The sequence below is a fragment of the Sciurus vulgaris genome (genome assembly GCF_902686455.1).
Source record: "Sciurus vulgaris genome assembly, chromosome: 9".
In the NCBI taxonomy this organism is placed as follows: Eukaryota; Metazoa; Chordata; class Mammalia; order Rodentia; family Sciuridae; genus Sciurus; species Sciurus vulgaris.
In genome coordinates, this window is record NC_136469.1 from 78,781,476 (window position 1) to 78,798,153 (window position 16,678).

Below are 16,678 nucleotides of genomic sequence, written 5' to 3' on the forward strand. Positions count from 1 at the left end.
ATTCCAGAGCCTTGTCCAAATCCTCATACAAAGATCTGCCATTAGCCATCCTCACAGTTTGTTGGATTGCATAGCACATTGAATAACAAGCATGATCTCATTATCATGCAAAGAAACAGCAAAACAGGATTTCTTGAGGCAGATTGGTTAAGTCATTAAGGTGCTATTTATAACTCTAAAACATCTTGGGCTGAGTTCAGTAGAATAACAGCAAGTATTAATTACAAACCTCAATGTTTCTAAAAGTTGCCTTGCACCATTATCACCTTTATTAGGGAAGTGAGACACTGACTTATCTATAAACACATTGCTTGTAAAAGAGAATTTGACTTTCCATTTAAGAGTATAAAGTGCATAGATAGTAAGAACAGAGTAGTAAAAGATCACTGACACAAAACATATTGTGGGTTCTGGAACACTACCCTTTGTGATGGTGTCTATACATGGATATGTCAATAGATTCTAGGCTCCACATTAAACAGTTTCATGCAGGAGTTGTGCTTCTTCAACTATGTTCTGGTTGTGTGTGTGTGTGTGTGTGTGTGTGTGTTGCAGTTTTTCAGAGTGGATGTCAGGCTAGTAACTGTTAAAGGCTACATTTTCCTATATTGGTAATGAATTCTGAATGTGGCCTTCTGCTCATCAGTGGTCTGCTCTGTTGTAGTCATACCATTGGAAAGATACTCCTAGACATCTTGGTTCTTTGTGGAGCCTTCCTTTCTTATCACTCTCCTCCCCAAATAAGGTGTAAATGTGACCCCAAGCAGCGAAGTATTCTTTGAGTGAGCATAATCTCCTAGCATCAGAAGCTGGTGGGAGCTTTGCCCTGGGAGAGGAATTAGAAATCAGCCCATAAAAATAAATGAATCTGTTTCCATAGTGACAGGAATCTTTCTCTCCATACTTTTTATCCTGTGTTCCCCCACAGATCCCTTAGGCAAAATAACAATAAACTTGAAGAAAACATTTTATTATCTTAATGGATTCTTAATTTAAAGCCAGAAGCCTTTAAATTATCTTCCCAAGGATACTGTTGGCCATAACGTTTGGAATTGAATACCTGCACAGAGTCGCAGAAGGAATATCATTTCAGAGAATCCACCCAGTGGGAGGAACAGAGTGGGGAAGACCTCACGGGTCACACATACATTTTATATGCAGCCTTTCCTGATGGGTGACGCACCTGTCATGTTTAATATTTCATTGGTGAAGGAAATGTGCATCTGTCTGTGTTCATCTGCCGAGTGAAATTTTGCACTGATGAAGCCTGCGTGTGGTGAACACGACAGGGCGCCCTCATTACTTCCCTAAATCGTATTCTGCAGCAACCAGGAGGAATCCTAACAGTGAGATCTGCACCACTGCTCTTTACCCATCAGCCAACTCCAGGGGTTCTTTACCTCCCTTTCTGCAGCTGCAACTGTGCCTGCTTCTGCCCAGCAGCTGTAGTTTCAGAGCCAGGCTACAGAGACAAAGGACCCAGAAGAGCAAATCCTGAGCAAAAAATGTCCTAGGGTGCAGGTTAGGAGACCCACCAGCAAGGCATAGCTGCTGAAAATATTCTGTGTATACATGGCACACTCCTAAGACTGGTGTTTCATGTGTGGAATGGTGCAGATGATGGAAATGGAAGTATTTTCAGGATTGTTGCAAAACTTAATTTGAAAGGACTTAGTGAATATCCTTGACTTTCTGCAAAGTCATCTCAGTGGGAAAAATGTCTTGACTCTTTTCTTAATTCCTTTTTGAGGGTGACCATATGCCCTAATTTTCTTGGATGGATTGAGATTTCTGCCTATTAATGACACTATTTTTCACTCTCAAAAGTATTTCAAAGGTTTGAACAATTACTGCTCAGGACATCTTACTTATAGTCTGCATGGTAAATCTAATCTTCCACCACTGACCTTTTCTCTATTTCTTTCCATAATTATATATGTGGTTTCTAGACAGGTTTGTATGACCTCTCATGATGTAGCAGCTGCCAGGTATAGATTTTCCAGCCCAAAGAAAAGTGTAGCCATGAGGATGTGTTTCTCAAGGGGCAAAGAGTGAAAAAGTTGCTTCCTCTTTACATGGTAAGTTGTGTGATAAAAACTCATTAATTCATTTTTCACCTTAGATGTGAGCTTCTTGAGGGCTAAAGAAGAATATTTATTATCTTTCTATGGCCAGGAACCATTTATAGGTAGTCAGTAAAAATGGGTAGCTGAAATCATAAATGAATAAATATAGTAATGGTAAGGGTAGAGTTTATTTGGGCCTAGTACCAAGTAAACTTTGGAGGAGTGAGCCTGGGTACTAATACATGGCAATGGGGTAGGTGAGGCAAATATTAACTTAAAAAAAGGAAGAAGATAGAAGATGGGAAGTTGCTCACTTCCCAGAATGATCACAACTAACTTTTTGAGGTGAAACTGCCTCATGTTTACATGTCTATAAATATGTCTGTATATTCACATGGTTTTTGGAACATATCATGACCACTGCTTTGGGAGGGCCTGCCCTAAAGCTTTCACAAGCTTCCTCCTAAAACACAGTCTGCCACGACTTACTCAGGTGGCAAAGAGAGCTTGGATCATGTGGAGAATTTATGTGAGCACCCCAATATTGGGGGAGAAGCCTTAAGAAATAGTGGTAATTGTTTTTATTATTTTTATGTGGGTTCAAGAATACTCTTTCCAAGGATACTCTGCTTTTGCCAAAAGTCTTCCATCACTAGGATCAAGTGAGTGCAGTGAGAAACACTGGATGGGAATCAAAAGATCGGAACATATATTCTGGTTTTTTAAAAATATGATCTCCAAGAACTATGTTTCTATTAATTTATTTTGTTTGTTCTAATTAGTTATACATGACAGTAGAATGCACTTTGATACTTCATACATAGATGGAGTATAATTTCTCATTTTTCTGGTTGTACATGTTGTGGAATCCCACCAGTTGTGTAGTTATATATGTACATAGGGTAATAATGTTTGATTCATTTTACAAACCTTCCTTCTCCCATATCCCTCCCCTCCCTTCACTCCTCTCTACCTGATCTAAAGTAACTCTATTCTTCCCTAGCCCCCCAGCTATTCCATTCCATTCAAAGGACTTAAAATCATCATACTACAGTGACACAGCCACATCAATGTTTATAGCAGCTCAACTCACAATAGCTAAACTATGGAACCAACCTAGGTGCCCTTCAACAGATAAATGGATATATATATATATATATATATATATATATATATATATTTATATATGATAGAATATCACTCAGCCTTAAAGAAGAATGAAATTATGGCATTTGCCAGTAAATGGATGGAGCTGGAGACTATCATGCTAAGTGAAATAAGCGGATCCCAAAAAACCAAAGGCAGAATGTTTTCTCTGATATGTGGATGTAACATATATTCTGAATTGATTATGTAATTGTTATCTGGCAACTGGGCTAGTTCTTTAATCACTCTGAATCTCAGCTTTATTTCCATGAAGGTATTTATCTTACCATGTAACCATCAATGTGAGGATTAAATGAAAGAAACATTTTGATAATATCTAGAGCATGGTCAGTAATCAATAGATAGTGGTTGATCTAAAGGGAAGTAAATGTATTCTTTGATATATATAAAATTACATAGCGATAGAATGGAATTGGTAGGGAAAACACAGGATTCAGAATATGAAGATGGATTTAAAATTGGATTTAATCTTCAGTGACAATGATTATAAGGCAATGCATTTAACCCATTAATTAATTTTGGGGAACCATAGTTTCCTCACCAACCATCTGAAATCATTTATATAAAGAAGATTTAAATTTATCAAATTGTTCATGCTGCTGCTACTGATAACAATAGCTTCCTTATTGATAAATTGGAGGAAAAAGAAAAAAGAGAAAAGAAATGGCTGATTTTGTTATACTATTCTAAAGATAGATGCCATTTTATTATTATTTCTGAAGTCCTATACCTTCCAATTGAGGCGATATTTCAGTTGTTTTCAACCATTGGCTGAACGTTAGACTTACTAAGAGAGTTAAGGAAAAAAACAGGCAAACAACCAGAGATCCAGTAGAATGTGAGCCACTAGCCTGGACTGTTGACCATATTTTTAAAATGTCCCTAGGCTGTCATTATAGGTGACCAGGGTTGAGAACTACTTTTATGTATCCATGTCTCTAGAAGGAAACTTTTGGTAAGATGCATAGTTGATTCTCATAACTCAGGAGACAGGAAACCTGCTGGTACCCAGTGCCCCATGTTGGCAGAAAGATGGGAAAATGGGAAATGGATTCCCTGGAGCTGGGGCAGCTAGCCAATCTATGGGAACTTCCTCCCCAAAGCACAGAGTTCACAGGCAATGATGTGCTCAGTTCAGCAGGAAGGTCCCTATGAAGTTCAGATGCCTGTGATCCTTGCCATTCTGGTCATTCATCCCTTATCTGGATGTTGTGGCAATCTCCTCCCTGTCTCCCTGTCTGACTTTTAATCCTCTATGGGCTATTTTCCATACAGACTAGCAGAAGCTTGTATTCACTTTCATTCCATCACAACCACGAACACAGTGGCATAAAACAGCTAGCTTTTATTAGGTCAAGCTTCTATAGGGTTGGAATAACTTGAGTATCTGCTCAGAGTCTCACCCAGCTGAAGTGCTGGTTGACTGTTTTCACCAGGAATTGGGATCTGCTTCCAAGCATATTCAAGTTGCTGGCCAACTTCAGTTCTTTCCTGCTGTAGGAATGAGGTTTCCTTGCTGGCTGTCTGACAGGGACCCTTCTCAGTTCCTACAGGTCACCTCCTACTCCTTGTTAGAGGGCCCCCTCCAGTAACAGAGAGTCTTCCTCAAATCCAATATCTCATTCTGGGAGACTGTGAACCAGGAAGAGTTCAATTCCTTTTAAGGGTTCACCTGGTTTGGTCAGACTTGCTGAGGATAATCCCTCTTACTTTAAACTAACTGATTTGGGACTTTAATTACATTTGCAAAATCCCTTCATGGAAATAAATAACTTAGTGTTTAATTTGATAACTGAGGAAAGATACACATCCATAATGGACTAGAAATCTAGGGAACTATCTGAGAATTCTACTATAATTTCCAAATATATGCTTAAAACTTTTCAGTGGGGACACAATTCACCCACTGAATAAAATTCTTTAGCTGGCTCCAAAATCTGGTCTGTCTATCCAGATTCACCTCTAGTTACTCTATGTCCTACATCTTATTCAGCTACATTTTATCTACGACAATTTGTCCATTCTTGTGTGGCTTTGTATAGGATTTTGTTTCTTCTGCACTTTGGCGAATAGTCTTCCCTGAGCTTGGAATACCCTTTCTCTCTTGAATTCACATGAAAAACCCTTCATGACCTCTCAAAGAAGGAGCCATCTTCTCTAGGAATCTTGGGTTCATTCATTCATGCAACAAATATTCATCGAGCACCTACTATGACCAGTCACTGCTGTTTTAAGTACTGGAGATACAGCAGTGACTCTAAGAATTAATCTCAGTCTCTCCCCCGCCCCAGATCATCTTCCACTGGGGCAGACAGGCAGAACACAAAGATAACAATAAAATTTGACAGATGGCAGTGGTGCTATGAAAAGGAATAAAGAGAGATAGTGAGTGATGGGCAAGTTGTCATTTTGTATACTGTCAACCCATTATGCTTCTGTACTGGGTGACAGCTAAGCAGGCTGGAGCAAGGGAGTAAACAATACAGAAAGATGCGGAAAGCGCCTCAGTGTCTTTGCCCTTGCTGCTTCTTTCATCTCCATTATTTGCTGAATGGATAAATAAACAACAACAAAAAAGGGTTCCAGGCAAAAAGAACAGCAAGCACAAAGGCTCAGAGGTAGGAAGTCCTTCAGTGCTTGGTTAGTATTTGCTGAGCTAATGTGTGCACTTAGACATCTCAGGGGCAAACTCTAGTCATTTGGAAACTGAAGAGGAAGAAGCATAGAAGGTCAAGATCCAGTTTCTGGGTAGGGATATTGGCAAGTGAAACAGGGTATGAGTGAAACAGGGTTCATGACTGAATACTAAGTCCCATGGGGTCCCTAGGTCCAATCAGGGAAACTGAGACTGGAGACCTAGCCATAGGAATAGACTGGATACATTGAGGGCCAGGTTCTCAGAGATGGTGGGTACTCAGGGCCATTCTAGACTGTGGTTGAATGAGGTAAACCCTTGAGTGGAGACTGAGGGTTAACTGGGGGGTTGCAATATCACTCAACATGAAGTTCCAAGAGTCAATCCTCCTTTGCACTTTAAGAATCTTCATTGCTCTTTATCTCATTTTGTTGAATCTAATGCTTTACAGGCCTGTCTCCTGGTCTCTCAGAGATGGAAATTAGTAAATGTCTTTCTTGGATCCTGGGTATCCACACTGTTGTCATCAGTCTCTGGTGACCTGGTCAAGGAGCCAAATGGGTCAAAGGGTCTGGTCCGTCGACTGGGCTTTTCTGGTTGTAAAGAAGAGGTATCTGCTCAGAGTAACCTGGGGAAATAGTGTTTGCTCTAGAGACATATGTTGATTTAGTAGTCTAATTAGAACCAAAACTAAAAACCTTCTCGTGGTCCACTCTAGTGAATGATGAAGCACCATCGTTCATTTTTCTTTCCTTCTCTTTCTGGGTCCGCCTCTGGGTGTCAGCTTTGTTTTTCTTTCTTCACTATGAGGCTTTTTCTGCTTACTCATAGTTTCTACAACCTCATAATTTTAGGCTGCACGTGCCTCTGGCTTGCTATGTATCCAACTCTGCTTCATGGTAGTTTCTGCAGCTTCAATTCATACCACCAACTGGGTTGGTTTGTCTGTATGATTTAGTTCTAATTTAGGAGAGGGAGAACTTAGTTGTCCCAGTTCATCTTTTTTAAATACCTCAAGCCAAAAGATTAGCTTGGCTCAGATGCCCACCATTAGCTTAATTACCTGAAGCCTGGATGAGGGAGGGAGGAGGGAAGAAAGAAAAGAGATTATGCAGTTTGAAATTCAGTTGCCTAGATACCAGGGGCTAAAGGCAGGGAAAGTTCCTTCAAAGATGGTGTGGGTGAGCAGACTACAGCTGGCAGCTCTAATTTGGAGAATGAGGTAAACCTTTGAGTGGGGATTGAGAGTTAACTGGGGGGTTGAAATATGACCCAACATGAAGTACCAAGGGTCAAGGGTAGCTTTTGAGGGAAAAATTAAACCAGTATCAGGAGTTCAACAAATACCAGCAAAGAGAAGGCAATGAACAAACAAGGAAGGAGTCTAAGAACAATTCTTTTTTTTTTTTTCCACATTTTTATTTGTGTGTTACAGTTATACATAATGATGGGACTTGTTGCATATTTGTACATGCATGCAGTAAAACAATATAATCTGGTTCAGCATCCCCTCCCCATTTCCCACCCCTTGGTCCCTTTCCTCTATTGATCTCCCTTTGGTTTTCATGAGATCCCTGTCCCACCACCTTCTTTTCCTTCTTTCTTTCTAATTTCTGAATAAGAGAGAAAACATAGACTCTTGACCTCCTGAGTTTGGCTTATTTCGCTTAACGTAGTGGTCTCTAGTTCTATCCATTTTCCTGTAAATGAGATAATTTCATTTTTCTTTATGGCTGAATAAAACTCCATTGTGGGGCTGGGGATATAGCTCAGTTGGTAGAGTGCTTGCCTCACAAGCAGAAGGCCCTGGGTTCAATCCCCAGCACTGAAAAAAAAAAAAAACTCCATTGTGTGTATATATACCACATTTTCTTTATTCATTTATCCATTCATGGACACCTAGGCTGATTCCATAGTTTGACTATTGTGAATTGGGCTGCTATAATCAAGTATGCATGTATCACTATAGCATGCTGACTTTAACTCTTTAGGATAAATACCAAGGAGTGCTAGAGATGGGTCTTCTGGTAGTTCCATCCCTAGACTTTTGAGGAACCTTCATACTGATTTCCACAGTGGTTGTACCATTACAATCCCACCAACAGTGTAAAAGTGTTCCTTTTTCTCCACATCCTCTCCAGCATTTATTATTTGTATCCTGATGACTGCCATTGTAACAGGTGGGAGATGAAATTTTGTAGTTTTGGTTTGCATTTCCCTAATTGCCAATGATGTTTCCAGTTTTCCCAGCACCAATTGTAGAAGAGGCTATCTTTTCTCCATTGCATATTTTTGGCACCTTAGTCTAGTACAAGAAAATTTAGTCTCCAAGTCTTGGAGTAATTTCCTTTTTTTATTTTGTCATTGATTTCTACTCTCAGTCCATTATGATCTGATAGAACACAAGGCAGTATTTCTATTTTTTTGCATTTCCTGAGGGCTGCATTGTGGCATAACACATGGTCTATTTTTGAGAAGGTTCCATGTGCTGCTGAGAAGTAAGTGTATCCACTTGTTGATGGATGGAATATTCTATATATGTCTATTAAGTCTAGGTTATTGATTGTGTTATTGAGTTCAATGGTTTCTTTGGTTGGATTTTGTTTGGAAGATATGTGGTGACAGCGGTGTGTTAAAGTTGCCCAGAATTATTGTGCTGTGGTCTATGTGATTCCTGAAATTGAGAAGGATTTGTTTGATGTACAGGGATGCACCATTGTTTGGGACATAAATATTTACTATCATTATGTCTTCCTGATTTGTGGTTCCCTTAAGCAGTATGAAATGTCCTTCTTTATCCCTTCTGACTAACTTTGGCTTAAAGTCCACTTTATCTGATATAAGGATGGAAACCCCCTCTTTTTTACTGAGTCCATGTCCATGGTAGGTTTTTTCCCATCCTTTCACCTGTGGATGTCTTTTTCTATGAGATGAGTCTCTTGCAGGCAGCATATTGTTGGGTCTTTCTTTTTAATCCATTCTGCCAGTCTATGTCTTCTGATTGATGAGTTTAGGCCATTAACGTTCAGGGTTATTATTGAGAAGTGATTTGAATTCCCAGTCATTTGGCTTATTTTTGGTTTTTAAGTTGGCTTGGTTTCTCCTTTGATGCTTTTTCTCTAAGGTAGTTCCTCCCTTGCTGACCTACATTGTTGGTTTTCATTTCCTCCTCATGGAATATTTTGTTGAGAACATTCTGTAGTGCAGGCTTTCTATTTGTAAGTTCTTTTAACTTTTGTTTATCATGGAAGGATTTTATTTCATCTTCAAATCTGAAGGTTAGTTTTGCTGGGTATAGGATTCTTGGTTGGCAACCATGTTCTTTCAGAGCTTGAAATATGTTGTTCTAGGCCCTTCTAGCTTTTAGAGTGTGGGTTGAGAAGTAGGCTGCTATGCGTATTGGTCTCCCCCTATATGTAATCTGATGCTTTTCTCCTGCGGCCTTCAAAATCCTATCTTTATTTTGAATATTAGGCATTTTCCTTATAATGTGCCTTGGTGTGGATCTGTTGTGATTCTGTGCATTTGGTGTTCTGTAAGCCTCTTGTATTTGATTTTCCATTTCATTCTTCAGGTTTGGGAAATTTTCTGATATTATTTCATGAAAAGGTTGTTCATTCCTTTGGTTTGTATCTCTGTGCCTTCCTCAATCCCAATAATTCTTAAATTTGGTCTTTTCATGATGTCCCATAGTTCTTGGAGATTCTGTTCATGATTTCTTACCATCTTCTCTGTTTGGGCGACTTTATTTTCCAAGATTAAATATTTTGTCTTCATTGTCTGAGGTTCTATCTTCCAAGTGGTCTAGTCTGTTGGTGATGCTTTCCATTGAATTTTTTATTTGGTTTATTGTCTCCTTCATTTTGAGGATTTCCGTTTGTTTTTTTTTGAGAATCTCTATCTCTTTGTTGAAATGATCTTTGCTTCCTGCAGGTGCTCTTTCAGCTTATTGGTATTATCATTCATTGCCTGCATTTGCTCTCTTATCTCATCCTTTGCTTCGTGAATCATCTTAATCATGTATAATCTGAAGTCCTTTTCTGACATTTCTTCTACCATACTGTCATTGGATTCTATTACTATAGAATCTAGATTTGTTTGGATCATTTTCTTCCCTTGTTTTTTCATGTTGTTCATGTATCTTCCCCTCTAGCCGTACAGTCTGGGGTATTGCAGATTTCCCCCTATAGGCTAATAGTGGCCCTATGGGTTTCCAAAACCCTTTCTTTAAGGGGAGATCAATATTAGCAGTGCCCAAATCAGACACTATGCAATCCTAGACCAAATAGCCCCTATGGGGACAATAACAAAATTGTCATAATAAACAAAATGAGTTCAAATATTATCTTCAGTGAAACAAACAGGTTTGCAATAAGGTTTGCAGTTTCTAATGGAGTACAAAGAGGATGCAGAGGGGTGTAGAATGTGACTGTTAATGGGATAAGAAAAGAATATACAGAAGTTCTAGAAAATAGAAAGGGTGAGAGTGTAATCAAAAGAAATCAGATATTAGCATGCAAAAAAGGGAGAAAGAGACTCTGAGGGAACTGGTAAACAAAAGGAAAAGAAAGCAAGAAAAGTAAAGAAATAAAAACTTAAATTTTTTTACAAAGGAGAAAAAACAAAATCTACTGAATAACAGTCATATACTAATGAAACCTCCCAGTGTTCAGTAGCCTGATGCATGAGAGGTACCTGACAATGAGCTTCAAGCCTCCAGCAGGCGTCACAGGATGGGATTTGCCCCACCCAAAGATCAGAGCTAAGGCTTCCAGGATTATCCAAGATGGCCGCTCTAGCTTCCAAATGTGTTGGCAAATGGGGAACTGCAGCTCAGGGGTGGATGTGGTCAGCTGGAGGTCCTGGAGACGGGATGCAGTTGGTCCGGCAGGGGTCCTGGAGGCCTGGTGTGTTTGATGTAATTGTGGGATCCTGGAGGCCGGGTGCAATCAGTTGGTCTGGGGTCCCGGTGATAGGGTGCAGTCAGTTGGTCTGGGGGTCCTGGTGGCAGGGAGCAGTCAGTAGATATGAGGGCCCCAGAGGCAGGGAGTGATCAGTCCGGCTGAGGGATCTGGAGATGGAGCTCACTCAGTCCAGTCAGGGGTCCTATGTGGCCTGGCTGTTGTCTCAAAATGGCAGCAGCCACGTGTGGTTATCATTTCTTCAATGTGTTTTTGACACATTTGTCAAGGATCAGATGACAGTAGGTGTGTGGTGTCATGGTTTAGATTGGGTGTCTCACAAAAGTTCCTGTGTGAGACAATGCAAGAAGGGTTAGAGATTAAATGATTCGTTATGAGAGCCTTAACCCAATCAGTGAATTAATCCCATGATAAGGATTAACTGAGTGGTAACTGAAGGTAGGTAGGGTGTGACTGGAGGAGGTGGGTTGATGGAGTGTGTCTTTGGGATATATATTTTGTCCCTGGCAAGTGGAGTCTCTCTCTCTCTCTCTCTCTCTCTCTCTCTTTCTCTCTGTCTCTCCTTCCTGGCTGCCATGTTTCAGATGCTTTCCTCTGCCACAATGTTCTGCGTCAATTCCTGCCCCAAGATATGGAGCCAACTGTCTGTGGACTGAGACCTCTGATTGAAACCATGTGCCCCCAAATAAACTTTTCCTCCTTAAAATTATTCTTTTCAGGTCTTTTGGTCATAGCAGTGAAAAAGTTGACTAAAGAGAAATTGGTAATAGGGGTAGGGCCATTGCTGTGATTAACTTGACCATGTGGTTCAAAACTTTTGGAGCTTTTTGGAATTTGTGGGAGGGATTTTGGAAAGTTTAGCAATGTAAACTGGAAAAGTTTTAGATTGTTGTAAGCAGAGCTTAATGGGCAATTCTGGTGGGATCTCAGAAGACCAGAATGCCAATCTGATGGTGGAGGGTAAAAAGTGGGCTAATGAGATTTCAGAGGAGAAGAACTCTATTGGAAATTGAACTAGAGGCCATTCATGTTATGCTCTGGCCCAATTTGTTCTAGCAGAACTCATCTTTCTGTGCAGAGATGTACACAAGGATCTGAGCTAAAAAATTCCTTTAAGCAGGAGAATCAAAACTTCACTGTCTTCTGAAAACAATGGACCGTGGCAATTTCTCTAGTATGTGAAGGGAATTCCTTCGTATCAGCTCAGTCACTGATCCAAATGATCAGACAGGCAGGAAGAGTGGTTCATAGCATCAGAAAGCTCAGGTTTCATAAATTCACCCTGCTCCTCATGGGAAATGTTGGCAGAAACAATTGTATGAGCAGGTTGTGCAAGGAAACGATTAGACATCTCCTCATCTCCTATTCCTCTAAAATTTTTTAAAAATTAATTTTAGATAGACTAGTTGACAAATTGGTTCTCGCTAGTGAGAGTATATTAAGCACCATAAAATAACATCATTTTTCATTATTGTTAATATATGTTTATTTTTTAAAAATTTAGAAAATACAAAAATGCATACAGAATGCAACTCAGCAGCAAGGACCCCAAAATATATTTATTGTCACCTGTTTTCTGCAATGCAGAATGGTAAGAATGGTAGGTGCTAGGGATAAACAGTAAGTAAAACAGATAGAATCTCTGCACCCATGTAGTGCTACTCAGAGTAATCTCTGTTAAACATTTAAATGTTAAATTGGAATCCTTTGGGTCATTTTATTTGTGTACACACCCACATCCACACCCACACCCACACATATTTAACTTTAGGAGACTGAAGCAGACGGGCACAGTCACAGCTTACAGCTGCTTTGGGTGTAGCCTGTTTGCAGCTCAGAGTCATTCTCAGAGTCTATACCGATCCTCTAAATCAGAACACATGCATTGGATGGATATTTTAGATAGAGATATTATAGATTACAAAAATCAAGTAAACATTGAAATCGGCAACATGATTTTCACTAACTCAACAAAATTAATACATTTCAAGGGTATGGGTGCCACTTTTAGAAAGTAACCAAGCATGTGAATCTTCTCAGTCTATTTTAAGCCTTCCTAATACACTGAATTCTTAGTTAATGGTAAGACTGCCATTAACTCTATTCTAAATTTCAGCCAAAACAAATAGGTTTCATAGAGGACAGAGTTCAAAGTCAGCCAAAGAGCAGGGGCGTCTCCTAGATAAAACCTGGGAAAAACGACTCTTCCTTACTCCATGAATTCTGTCACAGGCTTTCTGTTACACTGTCATTTATTTGGTGGTTGGTACTAGAAATTCTTAATTTTAATCACACCAAGTCAAGTAGAGTCCAGTATAGATGAAATGCAATGATAAATTGAGATGGGTCAACTTTGATCTTTCTATTACTTTATGCTGCAGTAATATTAATGTATACATCATAAAGTTAAGAGGAGAAGCTAAGAGAAATGTTAGCAGTGGTGGTGCCATGTTTTATTTGTGTTTTTAACTTTCTCTAAGCATTTAAGTCAAAAAAATCCATTGAAATCATACACTGGGGAATAAGGAATTAGACAGAGAGTGACTCAGAGGAACTAATTACCAGGTTGCAGACACCCTTGGAGGGCAAAGACACCTAAATACCAGCCTCCAAATCAGCTATGGTGGCTCATCCTCTGAGTTTCATAGTTGGATTTTGAAAGCATTTCAGAGTCTAAATTAATTGCTTGCCGTCAAATGCTTATTCCACTTTAATCATTACTTTAGCTATCAAGGACATTTTCACATTTCAGAAGTCATAGTTTTTACAAACATAATGAAATCCTGAGACACTGGAAAATAACTAACTGTCCATTCGGATATAGAGGACTGGCAGGTTCCTTGAATACCATCATGAGATTGGTGTTGCACGAGTGGGCTTTGCTCCTGCCAAGTGTCTGCCCTTCTCCAGAAGAGTATGCCTTTCTCCAGCAATGCTTGGGAAGGTGTTTTCCTGTCTGTGACTATGACTGAAGGTGAGGTACATTAAGGCATTCAGGTTCACCTGCTGTAATTTGTCCAGGATTCAACTGCCCACATATTGAGGGCTGAAGTGGTGACATTGGGAGCAGCAACTGGGATGCGTATGGCTGCTAAATAGAAAGTACCAAGTTACAAAAATAGTACCAACACAAAACATTAGCTTTGATTTTGAATGGAGGGCACATTTATCACTTTGCCTTGAGGCCAATTAATTACACAATTTGCATCTGGCAATCATTTGTAAATTATAAGCAGCAGGCAGCAAATGATGCTGTATCTTGTCTGCGCAATAGTAATTTTTAGAAAGGGGTGTTCAAAATAGAATTGGTTTGTGAAACAATGTAATTAAATAAGCTGCAAGAAAATACTTCGGCTCTTCTTACTGTTCTATTTTACTCTTCTCTATTTAACCAAAGGAAGTCCTTTCTTAGGGGTTGACTGTTAACTACAGATTTCTAGGTGGACTCCCATGTTGCCTTTTGATATGACATAACATCATAGGCGTAGCTATATGATATGCAGAAATGGCCTTCGAGTATGCCAAGTCGTTAGGTTTTAAATGTTTCTTTTTATGTTATCTATGTTTTCAAATCATAGAAACTTAAAAAGAGAATTAAGGAAAATGTCATCCAAGCAAGGAATTCTCTCTGTTTGAATAGAGCATCCCTGAAGCATTTATCAGGGGGCATGGACCAGTAATACTTTATGCCAACCAAACATTGAAATACCACCACCAACATAACATCAGCAATGAGGTCAATTATCTTTCCACACTAGCCAACCAATCAAAACACATCAGCCGTACAGTGTAAGAATCTACAGGCTAAATCAGGATAGTATTTTGATATGCTGATTTAAATTGAGCATTTAAGAATGAAATAAAACAAAATATAAGAGCAAACGAAATTATATCCCCTTTCTACACACACCCTGAAAAAAATGGCATCTTTAAAAAAAAAAAAAAAAGAGGAGGAGGAAGAAGAAAAGGAGGAGAAAAAGGAGGAGGCGGAGGAAGGTGACACTACTGTGTGGATCATGAAGAAACATACTGCTCTTTATGACCTAGCAGCCCTCTGACCTGTAATGACTTAGGGATGTGAAGTATTTTATGAATATGAGTTACCATCATTACCCAAGACTGTTTTTAGCTCAGTTGGAATGTAGCATCAGTAGTTGCCTGTAAATGAAGAATATTCACAAACAATTTGTCATGCACTCCACTCCCTGGAATGTTCCCTCTTTTTAATGACACATCCCATCTTGCCTAGGATGTTCTACACACATACTGGAAAAACTAAAGAACTCTGGAATATGTTTGGTGCTGCTTAATGTCATTTAGAGTTAATAAAAATCTGTTTCAAACACCATTCGTGAATTAGTCAACTCCTTTCTTGACTTTAAAAACAGTCAATATCAATGTGGTATATTGACGAACAGCACAGTCTTTGGAGCCAGGTAATCTTGGGTTTAGTGTCTACTTTGTCATTAATTATGACAATCTCATTAAATGTCAGTTTCTTTCTTTTTTTTTTTTTTTTTTTTGTGGTGCTGGGGATTGAACCCAGGGCCTCGTGCTTGCAAGGCAAGCACTCTACCGACTGAGCTATCTCCCCAGCCCAAATGTCAGTTTCTTAATCTAAATAAATCTTTTTATTATATCTATGTTATAGGGTTTTGCCTAACATAGCATCTGGCATAAATTGGCAAGTAAAAATGTTTAAGATTATTTCTGGCTATTGAGCTATCTAGATGTGTATGTGTATATGTAAACACAAACTCAATCCCAGCTTAGTTAATAGTCAATACAAGGCATTCATATAATGCCTCAGAGCCTTTTTTCTTGCTGTTCTCAACTTGGGACATTCCTCCCCAGGTCCTGCACATGTTTTGTGAAGTTCTTGTGTGCAAGAAACCAACTCTGGCTAATAAAAACAGTATAAGAAATGCATTAAAAGACATTGCCAGAGGAAGTTTAAATTTGGTGAAGTACTTGTGAGTACACCTGCTTTGGAAAACTATTGGCATTGTCTTCTAAAATTGAGTATAGGCAGAGATTATGATACAACAGTTCTTTCCCAAGTTCTATACTCCAAGGAAAAATGGACATATATGTACCAAAAGGCATGACTAACAATGTTCGTAGCAGCATTGTTTGTGATAGTGCCAAACTTAAAACAATAAAAATTTCCATAAGCAGGGAAATGGATATATTGTGATAGATTCACAGAATGGAGTAGTACATGTCAGTGAAGGTGAATGAGCTATAGCATTATATTGTCTCGTCCATAAATTACACACATATCTTTATCTCATGGAGTATTATTTTAACAATGAAAGATAATGTCAAAAATGCATCTGTCACTGTGTCCAATCAGACGACCATTCAGAAAAAATTATGAGGTGGGTGACCAGGTAAGAGAAATGGTTAGCAGTGTCTTTCCTTCCTTTGTGAGGAATCACAAAGAGAAAAGTCCCAAACCCAGATCTTTTGATGCTAACATCTGTGCTCTTCAATCTGAATATAGTTTGAATGATGGGTCACATTTTCTAAAAGGGAAAATGAAACAGCTGGTTTAATAATGGAATAGAAAATGAGCACACAATGCAGGGCCTTGACCCCTCTGGCAGATGCTTCCCTGGTTGCTGCCACAGAGAAGTCACCTCTGCTTGTTCTGATGTCCATCCCTGGGCTGTCACAGGGAGCTCATCTGATCAGGAGTCAGTTGTCACTTTCACAAAACACTAATCCTATCCCTGACCATTGCAAACATGATCACAATTAGATACCTTAAATAGTGTATATTAGCTGGGGTGGAGTACGCAACATAGATGTTATTTGAGAGAAATATTTTTTTCTCTCATTAAACTTGTGATTAAAATGGGGAGGGCTTCTTAGCCTCAAATCAC

The 16,678-nt window shown here is 39.2% G+C and overlaps 1 protein-coding gene across 1 annotated transcript in view; it reads left to right on the forward strand.

Moving 5' to 3' along the window:
• LOC306669382 (uncharacterized protein) overlaps window positions 1-16,678 on the forward strand; it is a 513,918-nt gene that overhangs the window by 404,800 nt on the left and 92,440 nt on the right. The gene's annotated exons all lie outside the window — the stretch shown is intronic.